This window comes from Bufo bufo, chromosome 1, assembly GCF_905171765.1.
Source record: "Bufo bufo chromosome 1, aBufBuf1.1, whole genome shotgun sequence".
In the NCBI taxonomy this organism is placed as follows: domain Eukaryota; kingdom Metazoa; phylum Chordata; class Amphibia; order Anura; family Bufonidae; genus Bufo; species Bufo bufo.
The window spans coordinates 244,334,557-244,340,926 of record NC_053389.1 but is presented as its reverse complement, the minus strand read 5'-3'; positions in this window follow the sequence as shown (position 1 = coordinate 244,340,926).

Sequence of the window (6,370 nt, the reverse complement as noted above, 5' to 3'; positions counted from 1 at the left end):
TTCTTTGAGCCTCCAAGAACTTTTAAATGTTTTACTGTGTTCTGCTGTTCTCTTAAGGACAATTGCACATATGGACTATCCTAGTATAATGTTACGCTGTGCCAGGTCAGCGCCCCTGTTCCCTCATACGATCCTGAGAGAAGAGAACGATGCCCCTTTTCACCAGTACTTGTTCCTAAGCCAGTTGGAACTGCCTGATGTGTGCATATATTATGCTTCTGCAAATGTAGATGAGTTTCCTGCTTTGCTTTTTGGTCTCTTTTTCAGGTGCAGTATCCAGCTGGGCAGGGCCCCTCCATGTTGCGTGGGGGTATGTAGTGGCCTCACGGACTAAGCGTGGGCACTACACGAGGGTCAATTGGGGTGTGCGTGACTTCTCTTCACAAGGGACAGGAGTGTCATTTCCAACTGTGCATATGTTATGTGAATTGTAAAGTATTGTTGTTTTTATATGTAATGTTTTTCCCTGCATTATGTAGTATCAGGCCTAGTTTCGTTAGTTAGTCATCCTAGACGTTAGAGGGAGCTAGAGAGCCCTAGATATATATAGGAAGGCCCAGACAGGGGAGAGTTAGTTCATTCCAGGGGACTAGAGGAGTTACTTCGTCCACCTGAAGCTCCTGAGGCTAGGATTAGCTCAGTAGAGACACCCCAGTTGCAGGACAGCACCTCCTGGGAGAAACCTGCAGTTACCCTCAAGTGGAGTAAGGACAATACCAGGTCAGATAAGTACCCTGAATGGGCAGAGGTTCTATAAAGTAAAGCAAGCGCCAATACTGGAGGAAGGATTTATATACCAAGGATTAAAGCCAACATTTAGGCATCCGGGCCTTGGGATCCAGCCGGCTAGAATAGCTGAAGGGGATAGAGCAGCATTGCACTGCAAAGTATTAACCGTTGTGCCCTCCAAGTATCTTGCATGATTAATGCCTGCCACTATTTAAAGTCTACCTGCTTGTGAAGTATTGTTCAAGGGACTGCGTTATCATCACTATCAACTGTAACTGCATGTACAAAGTTAGACTGTGTTCACCAAGTAAAGCAACGTTTGGTTTATCCACTGAGTACTCAGTTATTCCTCCTATAAACCGGTGTGCCACCGTTACAGGCACTGGCGTCACGAATCCAACAGGGACCTTGCCCCAGGCACTAAAAATACCTGTAACATCCAGGGCACCTCATCCACCATCAGGCCTGGTCCCTACATACCGAGTGTGCCCCAGAGGAACTGTGTCTACCTCTCCTTCACTGCCGCATGCCTGCCCAGGGTTCTCCAATACAGTGAGCAACCCTCGATTGCCTATAAGCGTGACCTCACTTCGCTATACCCTGCAGGTCTGGCGTGCTGCAAACAGATCTCAGGGAGCAAGGGTAGGTTTAGGCCTGTGATTGAATTGATCTGGGTTAAAACGGACCTCCAGTATGGGACAATGAGAGGGCAGGACCACCATAAGTGGAAGCAAGTACCTGGTTGCTATTTGCATCTCCAGCAGTTAGGGTTATAATTGTATTTTTTTAATAGCACTGGAGTTAGGTGCCATCTGGTTAGTATTTTGTAGCCGCTCTCCTGCATTCTCACACACCTAGAGGTCTGCTTTGGAGAACTTTTTCTTTAGATGCGCTTCCCAAGCTTTGATGAAAAAATGCTCTGTATCCGTAGGAAGAGACAGAAGTAGCTTGCAAAGGGTCGAGGCTACTTTTTTAGGAGTTTTAAGCTGGGTAAGAATGGACTCGAAAGGTGTGACTGACCTGCTTAAAGGGATTCTGTCATGACATTTGAGGCCTATAACCTAAACATATGGCCAGGTCCCTACTAATAACCTGAATCCGAAACTGTCCTTATTAAATGTGCCTGTGGCTCTATTAGCACATAAAACAGGTTTTTATAACCTGTCATTCACCTACCTAAGGTGCCCAAGGGGACGTCGCTTCATACATGGTGCCCGGCTGCAGCCATCTCCGTCTGGTGCCCAGCGCCGCCTTCCCACTAGAAAATCGCCGCCCTCCCTTTCTATAGAGCTGCCTCCCTCACCTCAGCACTGCCTCTGAAATCGTCCGCTCCCTCAGCCAGATCCCGTGCGGCTGTAAGAGGATGGCTGCAATAGGGCGGTCAAGGCAGGTTTGAGCGAAGTGCGCCGGACGGCGCATGCGCACTTCGCTCAACGAGGCCGCTGCCTGGAGTCGGCACGGGCGCATCAGGTTATACCTAGTGCGCACGCGCGGGATCTGGCTGAGGGAGCGGACGATTTCGGAGGCGGTGCTAAGGTGAGGGAGGCGGCTCTATAGAAAGGGAGGGCGGCGATATCTAGTGGGAAGGCGGCGCTGGGCACCAGACGGAGATGGCTGCAGCCGGGCACCCTGTATGAAACGACGTCCCCTTGGGCACCTTAGGTAGGTGAATGACAGGTTATAAAAACCTGTTTTATGTGCTAATAGAGCCACAGGCACATTTAATAAGTACAGTTTCGGATTCATGCTATTTGGACAGACCTGGCCATATGTTTAGGTTATAGGCCTCAAATGTCATGACAGAATCCCTTTAAGTCTTTTGAAGATAGTAGTTATTTGAAGGAGAGGGTAAACTTGTTGTATAGTAGTTGGGATAGGGAAGGACAGTTTAATAAATCGGAAAGCATGCAGAAGGTAGGGATTGTGCCAAATGAGATTAAGAAGTCAATGGTGGCCTAATTGTTTTTGATCTCAATCGGTATGGTGCCGTTATGGGCGTGATCAGGGCTATATAATATATCTCTAATTTGTAGTAGTGGGGTAGGAAAAGGAGAGCAAATTGAGTCGATTTCACCTTTGTTCCAGGTGCGCCTGGTTTCGCTTATAAGGGGATTATGTGTTTTGGTGGCTATTTTGATCAGAGAGTACTAAGTATCCAAGCGGGTAACCTGCTATTTCTTCTTCTATGCCCACCCAAAGCTTATGGTGTGGCTTTCTGATCCAGTCAACAATTCTGTTCAGGTGGACTACTCTAACGAACGTTTGTGGAGCGGGTAGGTCTATACCGCCAAATCTCTGTGGAAGTTAAAGCGTAGAGTGTTTAATTCTCGGTTTCTTATAGTTCCATATGTATCTTGAAAATATCCTATTCACCGTAGTATAGAAGGTATTAGGGATATGGATAGGGAGTGCTTGTAATAGTTACATAATTTTTGGCCAAATGAGGCACTTAGAGGAATTTTGTTTTTTCAAAAGACAAAATAAATAGTTGCAATTTAAAAAATATATATATATATTTTGACTAGCATGAGAAATGGTATCGTTTCCTACATTGAGTCCATCTGTCTGGCCAACCATCATCTATTTGATATAGTACATTTTAGAGGACAGGGTGGACACTGGTATAGGAAGGGTTTTCTTCAGGTCTTGACTGCAGCTTTGAGAATGAATAATTCACATATAAAGTCTCTTGCACCAGGGGAGAATATAATGTCAGTAAATGTAGAGCAGACAAAGAAATGACAGAAGAACACAACAGATTTGAAAGAGATTTGCTGACAATGGTTTCTGCTATGAAGGGAAGGAGACCCAGATCAATAGGATAAGAAGTACCTTGTGCTGCTTTGACATCTTATCCATCTGGGGAAAGATGGAGAGATTTAACAATCAATGATTGCGTGGTAGGAAATGCCAAAAAGGAGGATGGTAATTCATCTTTCAGTCACTGCATAGTCAAAGCTATGTAATATAACTGGAAGTTGGTGTGAATCCCCTAAGATTTCTGCAATAAAGTGGATCGTGTTTTTTTTACTCAGTCTGTTATAGTAAAAGCGAATATTATAGAAATACCATCAGATCCCAATAGAGTTGTGTCAATCTCTTTCTAAATTACACAATAGGGCACATAAAAGTCATTGAGTAGGTGTTGGACTGCTTAGAGATTAGCTACAGTAGAGATACCATCTCCAGCTATGCAAAGTTATCCCCTGCCCACAGGTTGGGCATGTGCGTGGCCGCTACATTAATTTCTATGGAAGTTCTGGAGTATGGGTGCCTCTTTCTCGTGATCGTGGGGGTACCCCCACTAATCTATTAGTTATACCCAATCCATATTAAAACACGCACATCAATGATACTGTTCATGCATTTCGACCAGAGCGCTGGTCTTCTTCATAGTAGTCCCTTAATTCCTTCTAAACACTTTGCAACTTTTCCAAGATGATCACAGGCATGCAAAACCCCAATATTCCAATTACCATGGCGGGGTGCAAATCCTAAAAACTGTCGCCCACTCCATTATGTGAAAGAGGCCACAGTGTTAAGTGTGATATATCATTTATGAAGTCATACAACCAGGGCTCCACTATACAGATATAGTATGACATTTATCAACGCAGACCTACGGATCTAAAAGGTGATCATGGGCATTATGGTTAATAAACGTGTATAACATTTTGTGGAAACCTCAATAAAAGGTAGAGCCTGTCCTGAGTTTTGCTATGGGGCATCTTGATTTCTGTACATACATACCACTCAAACCAGAATTATTCATTTTTTTTATGAAAAGAAATGTAACATTTTTATGACCGTACTTTAAATGATAAATTTGATGTTGACAGTGAAGCTGAGTCTGACAATGATGCCAATGATAATAATGCTGCATAGGAAGTTGAATCGTGGGATGATTGATGGCAATATTGATTAGTGTAATAAGGTGGAGGATGCAGTCATGATGACATCAATGCTGAGGTAATGATGACGCATAGTATCAATTTAATTACATTTCAAAACATCCGGTCACTAAGCTTCTTGCAACCACATGTTTAACATCTGCACTGTGAGTCTGAGATTGGATTTCTGACATTCCATCGGGATGTTATCGAGCTTGCAGGCAGCTAGCAGGGTGCTGATTAAAGGCAGCCTAAGGCTTGAGACTTTATTATCATCCTCTTTATAAAAATGAAGGGGCCGCTGGGAGAACCCAGGGCTTGTGCTCTGAGATCTGATGTAAATGGCATTCTCTCTCTCCTCTCTCCAGAGGTATAGAAAGAGGAAGATCAGAAGACAGACAGACAGCTTTCAGCTGCATCATTGGTAATGTTGCCTGTAAGCCTCTATAGCTAAGGACTAGCTATAATCAGCCAGATTAACAGGGTCACGGAGCATCCAGGCAAATAGTACTACACAGTATCAAAGTCTAGCATGGTGCGGGTTATTGAAGGCCAGTGAAGTGGTTAATAAATGTGCGCCCGGTGATCAATGACAGTGAAGGGGTTGATGAAAGAATCCTTGGTGGTCAATGACAGTGAAAGAATTAATGTAAAAATTATTGGTGGTGAACAGCAGGAGCTATGGTCATTATATTGTGATTCACGGCAGTGTAGGAGGTTAAAGGTGTTTTCCGAGATCCTCAGAATAGATCATCAGTATCTGATTGGTGGGGGTCTTTCACCCAGGACCCCTGCCGATCGGCTGTTTGAGAAGGCAGTGGCGCTAGCAGTAGTGCCGTGGCCTTCTCTCAGTTTTCCCTAGGCCAGTGACGATGCGTGTATGAGGGTGAGCGCGATACCAAGTGCTGCAGCGCTCACAGGACCACCGGTGCCTTCTCAAACAGCTGATTGGCAGGGGTCCCGGGTGTTGGACACCCACCGATCAGATACTAATGACCTATCCAGAGGATAGGCTAACAGTATTAAAATCTTGGAAAAACTTTTTAATGTCAGTGTACCTGGTGGTCAAGGGCAGTGAAGGGGTAAATGACAGAATCCCCGGTGGTCTAAAGCAATGCATGGATTAAAGGGGTTAGCTCACCTCAGACATTGATAGCCTTTAACTAGGATATGCCATCATTGTCAGATAGGTACGGGTCCCATCTCTGGGACCCACTGCTATCTCCAGAAATGGGCCAGCAAATTGAAGGAGAACATGTTCTCCATGTGTGGTGTGTTCTCTCTTCATCACTATTGGAATGCCCAAAATAACCAATCGAGCTCACTCAAATATTGTCGGAAGTCCTACAGCAGTGAATAGAGAGAGCACGCTGCAAGTGTGGCCACCACTCCACTCAGCTATTTTTGGAACTCCCATAGTATTGAATGGAGTAAGGCTGTGCATTCCGAGATGCTCTTCGTTCACTTTTTGGGCCCCATTCTGGAGAGAGGAGCAGGTCCCAGGGGTGGGACCCACAACTATCTGACATTGATGATATATCTTAGTAACAAGCCAGCAATATCTGAGATGCGCCAACCCCTTTAATGTTTGTATGCCTGGTGGTCTAAGTCAGTGAGGAGGCATGTCCCTTCTAGAGGCAGATTTGATATCTGCGCAGAAATAAATCCATGGCCATATGAATGGCAATAGCAATTCCCATTCGGGATGTGGGTTTGCAGTACCCTGGCAATGTACTTTGATTATATGGTAT